This window comes from Polypterus senegalus, chromosome 4 (genome assembly GCF_016835505.1).
Source record: "Polypterus senegalus isolate Bchr_013 chromosome 4, ASM1683550v1, whole genome shotgun sequence".
NCBI lineage: Eukaryota > Metazoa > Chordata > Cladistia > Polypteriformes > Polypteridae > Polypterus > Polypterus senegalus.
The window spans coordinates 967022-981923 of record NC_053157.1 but is presented as its reverse complement, the minus strand read 5'-3'; the positions used below and the strand labels follow the sequence as shown (position 1 = coordinate 981923).

At 40.7% G+C, this 14902-nt stretch overlaps 30 non-coding genes across 30 annotated transcripts; all 30 read right to left on the bottom strand.

Annotated features, from left to right (window-relative positions):
• Nucleotides 1-801: 801 nt before the first annotated feature.
• Nucleotides 802-915, bottom strand: trnal-uaa. The gene is made up of 2 exons: nt 878-915; nt 802-847 (listed from the first exon to the last, which is right to left on the bottom strand). It is a non-coding gene; the product is annotated as a tRNA-Leu (tRNA).
• Nucleotides 916-1187: 272 nt separating this feature from the next.
• On the bottom strand, nt 1188-1301 carry trnal-caa. Its single transcript has 2 exons — nt 1264-1301; nt 1188-1233 (listed from the first exon to the last, which is right to left on the bottom strand). It is a non-coding gene; the product is annotated as a tRNA-Leu (tRNA).
• Nucleotides 1302-1574: 273 nt separating this feature from the next.
• trnal-caa lies at nt 1575-1688 on the bottom strand. Its single transcript has 2 exons — nt 1651-1688; nt 1575-1620 (listed from the first exon to the last, which is right to left on the bottom strand). It is a non-coding gene; the product is annotated as a tRNA-Leu (tRNA).
• A 272-nt stretch (nt 1689-1960) lies between these two features.
• trnal-caa lies at nt 1961-2074 on the bottom strand. Its single transcript has 2 exons — nt 2037-2074; nt 1961-2006 (listed from the first exon to the last, which is right to left on the bottom strand). It is a non-coding gene; the product is annotated as a tRNA-Leu (tRNA).
• Nucleotides 2075-2347: 273 nt separating this feature from the next.
• trnal-caa lies at nt 2348-2461 on the bottom strand. Its single transcript has 2 exons — nt 2424-2461; nt 2348-2393 (listed from the first exon to the last, which is right to left on the bottom strand). It is a non-coding gene; the product is annotated as a tRNA-Leu (tRNA).
• A 658-nt stretch (nt 2462-3119) lies between these two features.
• Nucleotides 3120-3233, bottom strand: trnal-caa. The gene is made up of 2 exons: nt 3196-3233; nt 3120-3165 (listed from the first exon to the last, which is right to left on the bottom strand). It is a non-coding gene; the product is annotated as a tRNA-Leu (tRNA).
• Nucleotides 3234-3889: 656 nt separating this feature from the next.
• trnal-caa lies at nt 3890-4003 on the bottom strand. Its single transcript has 2 exons — nt 3966-4003; nt 3890-3935 (listed from the first exon to the last, which is right to left on the bottom strand). It is a non-coding gene; the product is annotated as a tRNA-Leu (tRNA).
• A 1043-nt stretch (nt 4004-5046) lies between these two features.
• On the bottom strand, nt 5047-5160 carry trnal-caa. Its single transcript has 2 exons — nt 5123-5160; nt 5047-5092 (listed from the first exon to the last, which is right to left on the bottom strand). It is a non-coding gene; the product is annotated as a tRNA-Leu (tRNA).
• Nucleotides 5161-5431: 271 nt separating this feature from the next.
• Nucleotides 5432-5545, bottom strand: trnal-caa. Its single transcript has 2 exons — nt 5508-5545; nt 5432-5477 (listed from the first exon to the last, which is right to left on the bottom strand). It is a non-coding gene; the product is annotated as a tRNA-Leu (tRNA).
• A 271-nt stretch (nt 5546-5816) lies between these two features.
• Nucleotides 5817-5930, bottom strand: trnal-caa. Its single transcript has 2 exons — nt 5893-5930; nt 5817-5862 (listed from the first exon to the last, which is right to left on the bottom strand). It is a non-coding gene; the product is annotated as a tRNA-Leu (tRNA).
• Nucleotides 5931-6585: 655 nt separating this feature from the next.
• Nucleotides 6586-6699, bottom strand: trnal-caa. Its single transcript has 2 exons — nt 6662-6699; nt 6586-6631 (listed from the first exon to the last, which is right to left on the bottom strand). It is a non-coding gene; the product is annotated as a tRNA-Leu (tRNA).
• A 270-nt stretch (nt 6700-6969) lies between these two features.
• trnal-caa lies at nt 6970-7083 on the bottom strand. The gene is made up of 2 exons: nt 7046-7083; nt 6970-7015 (listed from the first exon to the last, which is right to left on the bottom strand). It is a non-coding gene; the product is annotated as a tRNA-Leu (tRNA).
• A 271-nt stretch (nt 7084-7354) lies between these two features.
• trnal-caa lies at nt 7355-7468 on the bottom strand. The gene is made up of 2 exons: nt 7431-7468; nt 7355-7400 (listed from the first exon to the last, which is right to left on the bottom strand). It is a non-coding gene; the product is annotated as a tRNA-Leu (tRNA).
• Nucleotides 7469-7739: 271 nt separating this feature from the next.
• On the bottom strand, nt 7740-7853 carry trnal-caa. Its single transcript has 2 exons — nt 7816-7853; nt 7740-7785 (listed from the first exon to the last, which is right to left on the bottom strand). It is a non-coding gene; the product is annotated as a tRNA-Leu (tRNA).
• Nucleotides 7854-8124: 271 nt separating this feature from the next.
• On the bottom strand, nt 8125-8238 carry trnal-caa. The gene is made up of 2 exons: nt 8201-8238; nt 8125-8170 (listed from the first exon to the last, which is right to left on the bottom strand). It is a non-coding gene; the product is annotated as a tRNA-Leu (tRNA).
• Nucleotides 8239-8505: 267 nt separating this feature from the next.
• On the bottom strand, nt 8506-8619 carry trnal-caa. The gene is made up of 2 exons: nt 8582-8619; nt 8506-8551 (listed from the first exon to the last, which is right to left on the bottom strand). It is a non-coding gene; the product is annotated as a tRNA-Leu (tRNA).
• Nucleotides 8620-9278: 659 nt separating this feature from the next.
• On the bottom strand, nt 9279-9392 carry trnal-caa. The gene is made up of 2 exons: nt 9355-9392; nt 9279-9324 (listed from the first exon to the last, which is right to left on the bottom strand). It is a non-coding gene; the product is annotated as a tRNA-Leu (tRNA).
• A 266-nt stretch (nt 9393-9658) lies between these two features.
• On the bottom strand, nt 9659-9772 carry trnal-caa. Its single transcript has 2 exons — nt 9735-9772; nt 9659-9704 (listed from the first exon to the last, which is right to left on the bottom strand). It is a non-coding gene; the product is annotated as a tRNA-Leu (tRNA).
• Nucleotides 9773-10043: 271 nt separating this feature from the next.
• Nucleotides 10044-10157, bottom strand: trnal-caa. The gene is made up of 2 exons: nt 10120-10157; nt 10044-10089 (listed from the first exon to the last, which is right to left on the bottom strand). It is a non-coding gene; the product is annotated as a tRNA-Leu (tRNA).
• A 274-nt stretch (nt 10158-10431) lies between these two features.
• trnal-caa lies at nt 10432-10545 on the bottom strand. Its single transcript has 2 exons — nt 10508-10545; nt 10432-10477 (listed from the first exon to the last, which is right to left on the bottom strand). It is a non-coding gene; the product is annotated as a tRNA-Leu (tRNA).
• A 274-nt stretch (nt 10546-10819) lies between these two features.
• On the bottom strand, nt 10820-10933 carry trnal-caa. Its single transcript has 2 exons — nt 10896-10933; nt 10820-10865 (listed from the first exon to the last, which is right to left on the bottom strand). It is a non-coding gene; the product is annotated as a tRNA-Leu (tRNA).
• A 274-nt stretch (nt 10934-11207) lies between these two features.
• trnal-uaa lies at nt 11208-11321 on the bottom strand. Its single transcript has 2 exons — nt 11284-11321; nt 11208-11253 (listed from the first exon to the last, which is right to left on the bottom strand). It is a non-coding gene; the product is annotated as a tRNA-Leu (tRNA).
• Nucleotides 11322-11594: 273 nt separating this feature from the next.
• trnal-uaa lies at nt 11595-11707 on the bottom strand. Its single transcript has 2 exons — nt 11670-11707; nt 11595-11639 (listed from the first exon to the last, which is right to left on the bottom strand). It is a non-coding gene; the product is annotated as a tRNA-Leu (tRNA).
• A 274-nt stretch (nt 11708-11981) lies between these two features.
• Nucleotides 11982-12095, bottom strand: trnal-caa. The gene is made up of 2 exons: nt 12058-12095; nt 11982-12027 (listed from the first exon to the last, which is right to left on the bottom strand). It is a non-coding gene; the product is annotated as a tRNA-Leu (tRNA).
• A 274-nt stretch (nt 12096-12369) lies between these two features.
• On the bottom strand, nt 12370-12483 carry trnal-caa. Its single transcript has 2 exons — nt 12446-12483; nt 12370-12415 (listed from the first exon to the last, which is right to left on the bottom strand). It is a non-coding gene; the product is annotated as a tRNA-Leu (tRNA).
• Nucleotides 12484-12754: 271 nt separating this feature from the next.
• On the bottom strand, nt 12755-12868 carry trnal-caa. The gene is made up of 2 exons: nt 12831-12868; nt 12755-12800 (listed from the first exon to the last, which is right to left on the bottom strand). It is a non-coding gene; the product is annotated as a tRNA-Leu (tRNA).
• A 270-nt stretch (nt 12869-13138) lies between these two features.
• On the bottom strand, nt 13139-13252 carry trnal-caa. The gene is made up of 2 exons: nt 13215-13252; nt 13139-13184 (listed from the first exon to the last, which is right to left on the bottom strand). It is a non-coding gene; the product is annotated as a tRNA-Leu (tRNA).
• Nucleotides 13253-13519: 267 nt separating this feature from the next.
• On the bottom strand, nt 13520-13633 carry trnal-caa. The gene is made up of 2 exons: nt 13596-13633; nt 13520-13565 (listed from the first exon to the last, which is right to left on the bottom strand). It is a non-coding gene; the product is annotated as a tRNA-Leu (tRNA).
• A 271-nt stretch (nt 13634-13904) lies between these two features.
• Nucleotides 13905-14018, bottom strand: trnal-caa. The gene is made up of 2 exons: nt 13981-14018; nt 13905-13950 (listed from the first exon to the last, which is right to left on the bottom strand). It is a non-coding gene; the product is annotated as a tRNA-Leu (tRNA).
• Nucleotides 14019-14674: 656 nt separating this feature from the next.
• trnal-caa lies at nt 14675-14788 on the bottom strand. Its single transcript has 2 exons — nt 14751-14788; nt 14675-14720 (listed from the first exon to the last, which is right to left on the bottom strand). It is a non-coding gene; the product is annotated as a tRNA-Leu (tRNA).
• Between the last annotated feature and the right edge of the window lie 114 nt (nt 14789-14902).

Below are 14902 nucleotides of genomic sequence, written 5' to 3'. Positions count from 1 at the left end.
GTGCTGTGTGTGTCTCGTTTTCATTGTCCCATTGACTGTGTTGTGTGTATCAGTTAATGTTGTCCCCGTAAAGGAGGACGGATGATGGGAGGAGTTCACAATCACTTACCTGGAAAACACCTGTATATCAATTAATCAATTACTGCCGTCACGGATTATTTAAGGAGAAGAGGAGGAGACGAAAGGGGAGACCAGCACGAGGAGAGAGAAGGAGAACAACCAATAACGCATTCACGATTACAACCTGCCTGCCGTTTCATTCCATTGCGCTATCATCCAGTTTGTATTTCATTCATCCGACTGCCTTTCAACCTGCTTACGCTGAAGACCCCGGGTCGAATCATCATTCACGCGCCGAGGAATCACGGTGAGGTTATTCCAAACGCCGGAAATACGAACATTACTATCGCCATTAATCAGTACCCGTATTCAGGACATTTATTTCACGCATCGGACTCAAGTTCATGATCATTCCGTTTGCCAGCCATTTGTCGTTTGTGTGGTGTGTGTCATATGTAACGTGGACAAGGGAGGGGATTTATATATATATATATTGTCGGGTTTGCTGTGGGATTGTTGGGGTGGAGGAATATTTGAGTGTAAGGAATTCCATTTTTTCAAGAAACTTCGATTAAGTTGGGATTGTGCACGTCAGATTCAGGTAGAACATTTGTTGAGTCCATTATAAACTGCACTGTTTTGGACAATAACCATTATCGAAGAAGATCCAATACCATTGCCGAAGTTTCATTGCTCCTTCTGAGGAACGTACTGAAAATACTCCATGGTAGAAGAAAATTGTGTCAGGAGTGGGATTTGAACCCACGTCTCCATAGGGAGACCAGAAGACCCTGAGAATGGGGAAAGACCTGAAATCCTTAAGTCTGGCACCATAGACCACTCGGCCATCCTGACTCAGCCATCACCTCAATTAAAACAAATCTTTTAAAGATATTTTTGGGTAACACCAGTAATTTTCCGACACATTAAGGAATTCCATTTTTTCAAGAAACTTCGATTAAGTTGGGATTGTGCACGTCAGATTCAGGTAGAACATTTGTTGAGTCCATTATAAACTGAACCTTGTTGGACAATAACCATTATCAAAGAAGATCAATACCATTGCCGAAGTTTCATTGCTCCTTCTGAGGAACGTACTGAAAATACTCCATGGTAGAAGAAAATTGTGTCAGGAGTGGGATTTGAACCCACGTCTCCATAGGGAGACCAGAAGACCCTGAGAATGGGGAAAGACCTGAAGTCCTTGAGTCTGGCGCCTTAGACCACTCGGCCATCCTGACTCTACCATCAATTACCTCAAAACAAATCTTTTTAAGATATTTTTGGATAACACCAGTAATTTTCTGACACATTAAGGAATTCTATTTTTTCAAGAAACTTGGATTAAGTTGGGATTGTGCACGTCAGATTCAGGTAGAACATTTGTTGAGTCCATTATAAACTGCACTGTTTTGGACAATAACCATTATCGAAGAAGATACAATACCATTGCCGAAGTTTCATTGCTCCTTCTGAGGAACGTACTGAAAATACTCCATGGTAGAAGAAAATTGTGTCAGGAGTGGGATTTGAACCCACGTCTCCATAGGGAGACCAGAAGACCCTGAGAATGGGGAAAGACCTGAAGTCCTTGAGTCTGGCGCCTTAGACCACTCGGCCATCCTGACTCAGCCATCACCTCAATTAAAACAAATCTTTTAAAGATATTTTTGGGTAACACCAGTAATTTTCAGACACATTAAGGAATTCCATTTTTTCAAGAAACTTCGATTAAGTTGGGATTGTGCACGTCAGATTCAGGTAGAACATTTGTTGAGTCCATTATAAACTGAACCTTGTTGGACAATAACCATTATCGAAGAAGATCAATACCATTGCCGAAGTTTCATTGCTCCTTCTGAGGAACGTACTGAAAATACTCCATGGTAGAAGAAAATTGTGTCAGGAGTGGGATTTGAACCCACGTCTCCATAGGGAGACCAGAAGACCCTGAGAATGGGGAAAGACCTGAAGTCCTTGAGTCTGGCGCCTTAGACCACTCGGCCATCCTGACTCTACCATCAATTACCTCAAAACAAATCTTTTTAAGATATTTTTGGATAACACCAGTAATTTCCTGACACATTAAGGAATTCTATTTTTTCAAGAAACTTGATTAAGTTGGGATTGTGCACGTCAGATTCAGGTAGAACATTTATTGACTCATATAAAAACGGAACCATTATTGGACAATAACCACTATCGAAGAAGATACAATACCATTGCCGAAGTTTCATTGCTCCTTCTGAGGAACGTACTGAAAATACTCCATGGTAGAAGAAAATTGTGTCAGGAGTGGGATTTGAACCCACGTCTCCATAGGGAGACCAGAAGACCCTGAGAATGGGGAAAGACCTGAAGTCCTTGAGTCTGGCGCCTTAGACCACTCGGCCATCCTGACTCAGCCATCACCTCAATTAAAACAAATCTTTTAAAGATATTTTTGGGTAACACCAGTAATTTGCAGACACATTAAGGAATTCCATTTTTTCAAGAAACTTCGATTAAGTTGGGATTGTGCACGTCAGATTCAGGTAGAACATTTGTTGAGTCCATTATAAACTGCACTGTTTTTGGACAATAACCATTATCGAAGAAGATCCAATACCATTGCCGAAGTTTCATTGCTCCTTCTGAGGAACGTACTGAAAATACTCCATGGTAGAAGAAAATTGTGTCAGGAGTGGGATTTGAACCCACGTCTCCATAGGGAGACCAGAAGACCCTGAGAATGGGGAAAGACCTGAAGTCCTTGAGTCTGGCCCTTAGACCACTCGGCCATCCTGACTCTACCATCAATTACCTCAAAACAAATCTTTTTAAGATATTTTTGGATAACACCAGTAATTTTCTGACACATTAAGGAATTCTATTTTTTCAAGAAACTTCGATTAAGTTGGGATTGTGCACGTCAGATTCAGGTAGAACATTTGTTGAGTCCATTATAAACTGAACCTTTTTGGACAATAACCATTATCGAAGAAGATCAATACCATTGCGAAGTTTCATTGCTCCTTCTGAGGAACGTACTGAAAATACTCCATGGTAGAAGAAAATTGTGTCAGGAGTGGGATTTGAACCCACGTCTCCATAGGGAGACCAGAAGACCCTGAGAATGGGGAAAGACCTGAAGTCCTTGAGTCTGGCACCTTAGACCACTCGGCCATCCTGACTCAGCCATCACCTCAATTAAAACAAATCTTTTAAAGATATTTTTGGGTAACACCAGTAATTTTCCGACACATTAAGGAATTCCATTTTTTCAAGAAACTTCGATTAAGTTGGGATTGTGCACGTCAGATTCAGGTAGAACATTTGTTGAGTCCATTATAAACTGCACTGTTTTTGGACAATAACCATTATCGAAGAAGATCCAATACCATTGCCGAAGTTTCATTGCTCCTTCTGAGGAACGTACTGAAAATACTCCATGGTAGAAGAAAATTGTGTCAGGAGTGGGATTTGAACCCACGTCTCCATAGGGAGACCAGAAGACCCTGAGAATGGGGAAAGACCTGAAGTCCTTGAGTCTGGCCTTAGACCACTCGGCCATCCTGACTCTACCATCACCTCAAAACAAATCTTTTTAAGATATTTTTGGATAACACCAGTAATTTTCCGACACATTAAGGAATTCCATTTTTTCAAGAAACTTCGATTAAGTTGGGATTGTGCACGTCAGATTCAGGTAGAACATTTGTTGAGTCCATTATAAACTGCACTGTTTTTGGACAATAACCATTATCGAAGAAGATACAATACCATTGCAGAAGATTCATTGCTCCTTCTGAGGAACGTACTGAAAATGCTCCATGGTAAAAGAAAAATGTGTCAGGAGTGGGATTTGAACCCACGTCTCCATAGGGAGACCAGAAGACCCTGAGAATGGGGAAAGACCTGAAGTCCTTGAGTCTGGCGCCTTAGACCACTCGGCCATCCTGACTCAGCCATCACCTCAATTAAAACAAATCTTTTAAAGATATTTTTGGGTAACACCAGTAATTTGCAGACACATTAAGGAATTCCATTTTTTCAAGAAACTTCGATTAAGATGGGATTGTGCACGTCAGATTCAGGTAGAACATTTTTTAGTCCATTATAAACTGAACTGTTTTGGACAATAACCATTATCGAAGAAGAGATCAATACCATTGCGAAGTTTCATTGCTCCTTCTGAGGAACGTACTGAAAATACTCCATGGTAGAAGAAAATTGTGTCAGGAGATGGATTTGAACCCACGTCTCCATAGGGAGACCAGAAGACCCTGAGAATGGGGAAAGACCTGAAATCCTTAAGTCTGGCCTTAGACCACTCGGCCATCCTGACTCAGCCATCACCTCAATTAAAACAAATCTTTTAAAGATATTTTTGGGTAACACCAGTAATTTTCCGACACATTAAGGAATTCCATTTTTTCAAGAAACTTCGATTAAGTTGGGATTGTGCACGTCAGATTCAGGTAGAACATTTGTTGAGTCCATTATAAACTGCACTGTTTTTGGACAATAACCATTATCGAAGAAGATCCAATACCATTGCCGAAGTTTCATTGCTCCTTCTGAGGAACGTACTGAAAATACTCCATGGTAGAAGAAAATTGTGTCAGGAGTGGGATTTGAACCCACGTCTCCATAGGGAGACCAGAAGACCCTGAGAATGGGGAAAGACCTGAAGTCCTTGAGTCTGGCCTTAGACCACTCGGCCATCCTGACTCACCATCACCTTACCTCAAAACAAATCTTTTAAAGATATTTTTGGGTAACACCAGTAATTTTCCGACACATTAAGGAATTCCATTTTTTCAAGAAACTTCGATTAAGTTGGGATTGTGCACGTCAGATTCAGGTAGAACATTTGTTGAGTCCATTATAAACTGCACTGTTTTTGGACAATAACCATTATCGAAGAAGATCCAATACCATTGCGAAGTTTCATTGCTCCTTCTGAGGAACGTACTGAAAATACTCCATGGTAGAAGAAAATTGTGTCAGGAGTGGGATTTGAACCCACGTCTCCATAGGGAGACCAGAAGACCCTGAGAATGGGGAAAGACCTGAAGTCCTTGAGTCTGGCGCCTTAGACCACTCGGCCATCCTGACTCTACCATCAAATCAATTAAAACAAATCTTTTTAAGATATTTTTGGGTAACACCAGTAATTTGTAGACACATTAAGGAATTCCATTTTTTCAAGAAACTTGGATTAAGTTGGGATTGTGCACGTCAGATTCAGGTAGAACATTTTTGAGTCCATTATAAACTGAACTGTTTTGGACAATAACCATTATCGAAGAAGATACAATACCATTGCAGAAGATTCATTGCTCTTCTGAGGAACGTACTGAAAATACTCCATGGTAGAAGAAAATTGTGTCAGGAGTGGGATTTGAACCCACGTCTCCATAGGGAGACCAGAAGACCCTGAGAATGGGGAAAGACCTGAAGTCCTTGAGTCTGGCGCCTTAGACCACTCGGCCATCCTGACTCTACCATCAACTACCTCAAAACAAATCTTTTAAGATATTTTTGGATAACACCAGTAATTTTCCGACACATTAAGGAATTCCATTTTTTCAAGAAACTTCGATTAAGTTGGGATTGTGCACGTCAGATTCAGGTAGAACATTTGTTGAGTCCATTATAAACTGAACTGTTTTGGACAATAACCATTATCGAAGAAGATCAATACCATTGCCGAAGTTTCATTGCTCCTTCTGAGGAACGTACTGAAAATACTCCATGGTAGAAGAAAATTGTGTCAGGAGTGGGATTTGAACCCACGTCTCCATAGGGAGACCAGAAGACCCTGAGAATGGGGAAAGACCTGAAGTCCTTGAGTCTGGCGCCTTAGACCACTCGGCCATCCTGACTCAGCCATCACCTCAATTAAAACAAATCTTTTAAGATATTTTTGGGTAACACCAGTAATTTTCCGACACATTAAGGAATTCCATTTTTTCAAGAAACTTCGATTAAGTTGGGATTGTGCACGTCAGATTCAGGTAGAACATTTGTTGAGTCCATTATAAACTGAACCTTGTTTTGGACAATAACAATTATCGAAGAAGATCAATACCATTGCCGAAGTTTCATTGCTCCTTCTGAGGAACGTACTGAAAATACTCCATGGTAGAAGAAAATTGTGTCAGGAGTGGGATTTGAACCCACGTCTCCATAGGGAGACCAGAAGACCCTGAGAATGGGGAAAGACCTGAAGTCCTTGAGTCTGGCGTTAGACCACTCGGCCATCCTGACTCTACCATCACCTCAAAACAAATCTTTTTAAGATATTTTTGGATAACACCAGTAATTTTCCGACACATTAAGGAATTCCATTTTTTCAAGAAACTTCGATTAAGTTGGGATTGTGCACGTCAGATTCAGGTAGAACATTTGTTGAGTCCATTATAAACTGCACTGTTTTTGGACAATAACCATTATCGAAGAAGATCCAATACCATTGCCGAAGTTTCATTGCTCCTTCTGAGGAACGTACTGAAAATACTCCATGGTAGAAGAAAATTGTGTCAGGAGTGGGATTTGAACCCACGTCTCCATAGGGAGACCAGAAGACCCTGAGAATGGGGAAAGACCTGAAGTCCTTGAGTCTGGTGCCTTAGACCACTCGGCCATCCTGACTGACCATCAATTCAAAAACAAATCTTTTAAAGATATTTTTGGGTAACACCAGTAATTTTCCGACACATTAAGGAATTCCATTTTTTCAAGAAACTTCGATTAAGTTGGGATTGTGCACGTCAGATTCAGGTAGAACATATTTTGAGTCCATTATATACTGCACTGTTTTTGGACAATAACCATTATCGAAGAAGATCCAATACCATTGCCGAAGTTTCATTGCTCCTTCTGAGGAACGTACTGAAAATACTCCATGGTAGAAGAAAATTGTGTCAGGAGTGGGATTTGAACCCACGTCTCCATAGGGAGACCAGAAGACCCTGAGAATGGGGAAAGACCTGAAGTCCTTGAGTCTGGCGCCTTAGACCACTCGGCCATCCTGACTCTACCATCAATTACCTCAAAACAAATCTTTTTAAGATATTTTTGGGTAACACCAGTAATTTTCCGACACATTAAGGAATTCCATTTTTTCAAGAAACTTCGATTAAGTTGGGATTGTGCACGTCAGATTCAGGTAGAACATTTGTTGAGTGCATTATAAACTGAACTGTTTTGGACAATAACCAATATCGAAGAAGATCAATACCATTGCGAAGTTTCATTGCTCCTTCTGAGGAACGTACTGAAAATACTCCATGGTAGAAGAAAATTGTGTCAGGAGTGGGATTTGAACCCACGTCTCCATAGGGAGACCAGAAGACCCTGAGAATGGGGAAAGACCTGAAGTCCTTGAGTCTGGCGCCTTAGACCACTCGGCCATCCTGACTCACCATCACCTCAATTAAAACAAATCTTTTTAAGATATTTTTGGATAACACCAGTAATTTCCGACACATTAAGGAATTCCATTTTTTCAAGAAACTTGGATTAAGTTGGGATTGTGCACGTCAGATTCAAGTAGAACATTTATTGACTCATGTAAAAACGGAACTGTTATTGGACAATAACCACTATCGAAGAAGATACAATACCATTGCAGAAGATTCATTGCTCCTTCTCAGGAACGTACTGAAAATACTCCATGGTAGAAGAAAATGTGTCAGGAGTGGGATTTGAACCCACGTCTCCATAGGGAGACCAGAAGACCCTGAGAATGGGGAAAGACCTGAAGTCCTTGAGTCTGGCGCCTTAGACCACTCGGCCATCCTGACTCAGCCATCACCTCAATTAAAACAAATCTTTTAAGATATTTTTGGGTAACACCAGTAATTTTCCGACACATTAAGGAATTCCATTTTTTCAAGAAACTTCGATTAAGTTGGGATTGTGCACGTCAGATTCAGGTAGAACATTTGTTGAGTCCATTATAAACTGCACTGTTTTTGGACAATAACCATTATCGAAGAAGATCAATACCATTGCGAAGTTTCATTGCTCCTTCTGAGGAACGTACTGAAAATACTCCATGGTAGAAGAAAATTGTGTCAGGAGTGGGATTTGAACCCATGTCTCCATAGGAAGACCAGAAGACCCTCAGAATGGGGAAAGACCTGAAGGCCTTGAGTCTGGTGCCTTAGACCACTCGGCCATCCTGACTCAGCCATCACCTCAAAACAAATCTTTTTAAGATATTTTTGGGTAACACCAGTAATTTTCCGACACATTAAGGAATTCCATTTTTTCAAGAAACTTCGATTAAGTTGGGATTGTGCACGTCAGATTCAGGTAGAACATTTGTTGAGTCCATTATAAACTGCACTGTTTTGGACAATAACCATTATCGAAGAAGATCAATACCATTGCGAAGTTTCATTGCTCCTTCTGAGGAACGTACTGAAAATACTCCATGGTAGAAGAAAATTGTGTCAGGAGTGGGATTTGAACCCACGTCTCCATAGGGAGACCAGAAGACCCTGAGAATGGGGAAAGACCTGAAGTCCTTGAGTCTGGTGCCTTAGACCACTCGGCCATCCTGACTCAGCCATCACCTCAATACCTCAAAACAAATCTTTTTAAGATATTTTTGGATAACACCAGTAATTTTCCGACACATTAAGGAATTCCATTTTTTCAAGAAACTTCGATTAAGTTGGGATTGTGCACGTCAGATTCAGGTAGAACATTTGTTGAGTCCATTATAAACTGCACTGTTTTTGGACAATAACCATTATCGAAGAAGATCAATACCATTGCGAAGTTTCATTGCTCCTTCTGAGGAACGTACTGAAAATACTCCATGGTAGAAGAAAATTGTGTCAGGAGTGGGATTTGAACCCACGTCTCCATAGGGAGACCAGAAGACCCTGAGAATGGGGAAAGACCTGAAGTCCTTGAGTCTGGCCTTAGACCACTCGGCCATCCTGACTCACCCATCACCTCAATTAAAACAAATCTTTTAAGATATTTTTGGGTAACACCAGTAATTTTCCGACACATTAAGGAATTCCATTTTTTCAAGAAACTTCGATTAAGTTGGGATTGTGCACGTCAGATTCAGGTAGAACATTTGTTGAGTCCATTATAAACTGAACTGTTTTGGACAATAACCATTATCGAAGAAGATCAATACCATTGCCGAAGTTTCATTGCTCCTTCTGAGGAACGTACTGAAAATACTCCATGGTAGAAGAAAATTGTGTCAGGAGTGGGATTTGAACCCACGTCTCCATAGGGAGACCAGAAGACCCTGAGAATGGGGAAAGACCTGAAGTCCTTGAGTCTGGCGCCTTAGACCACTCGGCCATCCTGACTCAGCCATCACCTCAAAACAAATCTTTTTAAGATATTTTTGGGTAACACCAGTAATTTTCCGACACATTAAGGAATTCCATTTTTTCAAGAAACTTCGATTAAGTTGGGATTGTGCACGTCAGATTCAGGTAGAACATTTGTTGAGTGCATTAAAAATGAACTGTTTTGGACAATAACCATTATCGAAGAAGATCAATACCATTGCGAAGTTTCATTGCTCCTTCTGAGGAACGTACTGAAAATACTCCATGGTAGAAGAAAATTGTGTCAGGAGTGGGATTTGAACCCACGTCTCCATAGGGAGACCAGAAGACCCTGAGAATGGGGAAAGACCTGAAGTCCTTGAGTCTGGCGCCTTAGACCACTCGGCCATCCTGACTCAGCCATCACCTCAATTAAAACAAATCTTTTAAAGATATTTTTGGGTAACACCAGTAATTTTCCGACACATTAAGGAATTCCATTTTTTCAAGAAACTTCGATTAAGTTGGGATTGTGCACGTCAGATTCAGGTAGAACATTTGTTGAGTCCATTATAAACTGCACTGTTTTGGACAATAACCATTATCGAAGAAGATCAATACCATTGCGAAGTTTCATTGCTCCTTCTGAGGAACGTACTGAAAATACTCCATGGTAGAAGAAAATTGTGTCAGGAGTGGGATTTGAACCCACGTCTCCATAGGGAGACCAGAAGACCCTGAGAATGGGGAAAGACCTGAAGTCCTTGAGTCTGGCGCCTTAGACCACTCGGCCATCCTGACTCTACCATCAATTACCTCAAAACAAATCTTTTTAAGATATTTTTGGGTAACACCAGTAATTTTCCGACACATTAAGGAATTCCATTTTTTCAAGAAACTTCGATTAAGTTGGGATTGTGCACGTCAGATTCAGGTAGAACATTTGTTGAGTCCATTATAAACTGCACTGTTTTTGGACAATAACCATTATCGAAGAAGATCCAATACCATTGCCGAAGTTTCATTGCTCCTTCTGAGGAACGTACTGAAAATACTCCATGGTAGAAGAAAATTGTGTCAGGAGTGGGATTTGAACCCACGTCTCCATAGGGAGACCAGAAGACCCTGAGAATGGGGAAAGACCTGAAGTCCTTGAGTCTGGCGCCTTAGACCACTCGGCCATCCTGACTCTACCATCAATTACCTCAAAACAAATCTTTTTAAGATATTTTTGGATAACACCAGTAATTTTCTGACACATTAAGGAATTCCATTTTTTCAAGAAACTTCGATTAAGTTGGGATTGTGCACGTCAGATTCAGGTAGAACATTTGTTGAGTCCATTATAAACTGAACCTTGTTTTGGACAATAACCATTATCGAAGAAGATCAATACCATTGCCGAAGTTTCATTGCTCCTTCTGAGGAACGTACTGAAAATACTCCATGGTAGAAGAAAATTGTGTCAGGAGTGGGATTTGAACCCACGTCTCCATAGGGAGACCAGAAGACCCTGAGAATGGGGAAAGACCTGAAGTCCTTGAGTCTGGCGCCTTAGACCACTCGGCCATCCTGACTCTACCATCAATTACCTCAAAACAAATCTTTTTAAGATATTTTTGGGTAACACCAGTAATTTTCCGACACATTAAGGAATTCCATTTTTTCAAGAAACTTCGATTAAGTTGGGATTGTGCACGTCAGATTCAGGTAGAACATTTTTTGAGTCCATTATAAACTGCACTGTTTTTGGACAATAACCATTATCGAAGAAGATCCAATACCATTGCCGAAGTTTCATTGCTCCTTCTGAGGAACGTACTGAAAATACTCCATGGTAGAAGAAAATTGTGTCAGGAGTGGGATTTGAACCCACGTCTCCATAGGGAGACCAGAAGACCCTGAGAATGGGGAAAGACCTGAAATCCTTAAGTCTGGCACCATAGACCACTCGGCCATCCTGACTCAGCCATCACCTCAATTAAAACAAATCTTTTAAAGATATTTTTGGGTAACACCAGTAATTTTCCGACACATTAAGGAATTCCATTTTTTCAAGAAACTTCGATTAAGTTGGGATTGTGCACGTCAGATTCAGGTAGAACATTTGTTGAGTCCATTATAAACTGAACCTTGTTGGACAATAACCATTATCGAAGAAGATACAATACCATTGCAGAAGATTCATTGCTCCTTCTGAGGAACGTACTGAAAATACTCCATGGTAGAAGAAAATTGTGTCAGGAGTGGGATTTGAACCCACGTCTCCATAGGAGACCAGAAGACCCTGAGAATGGGGAAAGACCTGAAATCCTTAAGTCTGGCACCATAGACCACTCGGCCATCCTGACTCAGCCATCACCTCAATTAAAACAAATCTTTTTAAGATATTTTTGGGTAACACCAGTAATTTTCCGACACATTAAGGAATTCCATTTTTTCAAGAAACTTCGATTAAGTTGGGATTGTGCACGTCAGATTCAGGTAGAACATTTGTTGAGTCCATTATAAACTGCACTGTTTTTGGACAATAACCATTATCGAAGAAGATCCAATACCATTGCCGAAGTTTCATTGCTCCTTCTGAGGAACGTACTGAAAATACTCCATGGTAGAAGAAAATTGTGTCAGGAGTGGGATTTGAACCCACGTCTCCATAGGGAGACCAGAAGACCCTGAGAATGGGGAAAGACCTGAAGTCCTTGAGTCTGGCGCCTTAGACCACTCGGCCATCCTGACTCAGCCATCACCTCAATTAAAACAAATCTTTTTAAGATATTTTTGGATAACACCAGTAATTTTCCGACACATTAAGGAATTCCATTTTTTCAAGAAACTTCGATTAAGTTGGGATTGTGCACGTCAGATTCAGGTAGAACATTTGTTGAGTCCATTATAAACTGCACTGTTTTTGGACAATAACCATTATCGAAGAAGATCCAATACCATTGCCGAAGTTTCATTGCTCCTTCTGAGGAACGTACTGAAAATACTCCATGGTAGAAGAAAATTGTGTCAGGAGTGGGATTTGAACCCATGTCTCCATAGGGAGACCAGAAGACCCTGAGAATGGGGAAAGACCTGAAGTCCTTGAGTCTGGCGCCTTAGACCACTCGGCCATCCTGACTCTACCATCAATTACCTCAAAACAAATCTTTTTAAGATATTTTTGGATAACACCAGTAATTTCCTGACACATTAAGGAATTCTATTTTTTCAAGAAACTTGATTAAGTTGGGATTGTGCACGTCAGATTCAGGTAGAACATTTTTGAGTCCATTATAAACTGAACTGTTTTGGACAATAACCACTATCGAAGAAGATACAATACCATTGCCGAAGTTTCATTGCTCCTTCTGAGGAACGTACTGAAAATACTCCATGGTAGAAGAAAATTGTGTCAGGAGTGGGATTTGAACCCACGTCTCCATAGGGAGACCAGAAGACCCTGAGAATGGGGAAAGACCTGAAGTCCTTGAGTCTGGCGCCTTAGACCACTCGGCCATCCTGACTCAGCCATCACCTCAATTAAAACAAATCTTTTAAGATATTTTTGGGTAACACCAGTAATTTTCCGACACATTAAGGAATTCCATTTTTTCAAGAAACTTCGATTAAGTTGGGATTGTGCACGTCAGATTCAGGTAGAACATTTTTTGAGTCCATTATAAACTGCACTGTTTTGGACAATAACCATTATCGAAGAAGATCAATACCATTGCGAAGTTTCATTGCTCCTTCTGAGGAACGTACTGAAAATACTCCATGGTAGAAGAAAATTGTGTCAGGAGTGGGATTTGAACCCACGTCTCCATAGGGAGACCAGAAGACCCTGAGAATGGGGAAAGACCTGAAGTCCTTGAGTCTGGCGCCTTAGACCACTCGGCCATCCTGACTCACCATCACCTCTCAAAACAAATCTTTTAAGATATTTTTGGGTAACACCAGTAATTTTCCGACACATTAAGGAATTCCATTTTTTCAAGAAACTTCGATTAAGTTGGGATTGTGCACGTCAGATTCAGGTAGAACATTTGTTGAGTCCATTATAAACTGCACTGTTTTGGACAATAACCATTATCGAAGAAGATCAATACCATTGCGAAGTTTCATTGCTCCTTCTGAGGAACGTACTGAAAATACTCCATGGTAGAAGAAAATTGTGTCAGGAGTGGGATTTGAACCCACGTCTCCATAGGGAGACCAGAAGACCCTGAGAATGGGGAAAGACCTGAAGTCCTTGAGTCTGGTGCCTTAGACCACTCGGCCATCCTGACTCAGCCATCACCTCAATTAAAACAAATCTTTTTAAGATATTTTTGGATAACACCAGTAATTTTCCGACACATTAAGGAATTCCATTTTTTCAAGAAACTTCGATTAAGTTGGGATTGTGCACGTCAGATTCAGGTAGAACATTTGTTGAGTCCATTATAAACTGCACTGTTTTGGACAATAACCATTATCGAAGAAGATCAATACCATTGCGAAGTTTCATTGCTCCTTCTGAGGAACGTACTGAAAATACTCCATGGTAGAAGAAAATTGTGTCAGGAGTGGGATTTGAACCCACGTCTCCATAGGGAGACCAGAAGACCCTGAGAATGGGGAAAGACCTGAAGTCCTTGAGTCTGGCGCCTTAGACCACTCGGCCATCCTGACTCAGCCATCACCTCAATTAAAACAAATCTTTTAAAGATATTTTTGGGTAACACCAGTAATTTTCCGACACATTAAGGAATTCCATTTTTTCAAGAAACTTCGATTAAGTTGGGATTGTGCACGTCAGATTCAGGTAGAACATTTGTTGAGTCCATTATAAACTGCACTGTTTTTGGACAATAACCATTATCGAAGAAGATCAATACCATTGCCGAAGTTTCATTGCTCCTTCTGAGGAACGTACTGAAAATACTCCATGGTAGAAGAAAATTGTGTCAGGAGTGGGATTTGAACCCACGTCTCCATAGGGAGACCAGAAGACCCTGAGAATGGGGAAAGACCTGAAGTCCTTGAGTCTGGCCTTAGACCACTCGGCCATCCTGACTCTACCATCACCTCAATTAAAACAAATCTTTTAAGATATTTTTGGTAACACCAGTAATTTTCCGACACATTAAGGAATTCCATTTTTTCAAGAAACTTCGATTAAGTTGGGATTGTGCACGTCAGATTCAGGTAGAACATTTGTTGAGTCCATTATAAACTGAACCGTTTTGGACAATAACCACTATCGAAGAAGATACAATACCATTGCAGAAGATTCATTGCTCCTTCTGAGGAACGTACTGAAAATACTCCATGGTAGAAGAAAATTGTGTCAGGAGTGGGATTTGAACCCACGTCTCCATAGGGAGACCAGAAGACCCTGAGAATGGGGAAAGACCTGAAGTCCTTGAGTCTGGCGCCTTAGACCACTCGGCCATCCTGACTCTACCATCAATTACCTCAAAACAAATCTTTTTAAGATATTTTTGGATAACACCAGTAATTTTCCGACACATTAAGGAATTCCATTTTTTCAAGAAACTTCGATTAAGTTGGGA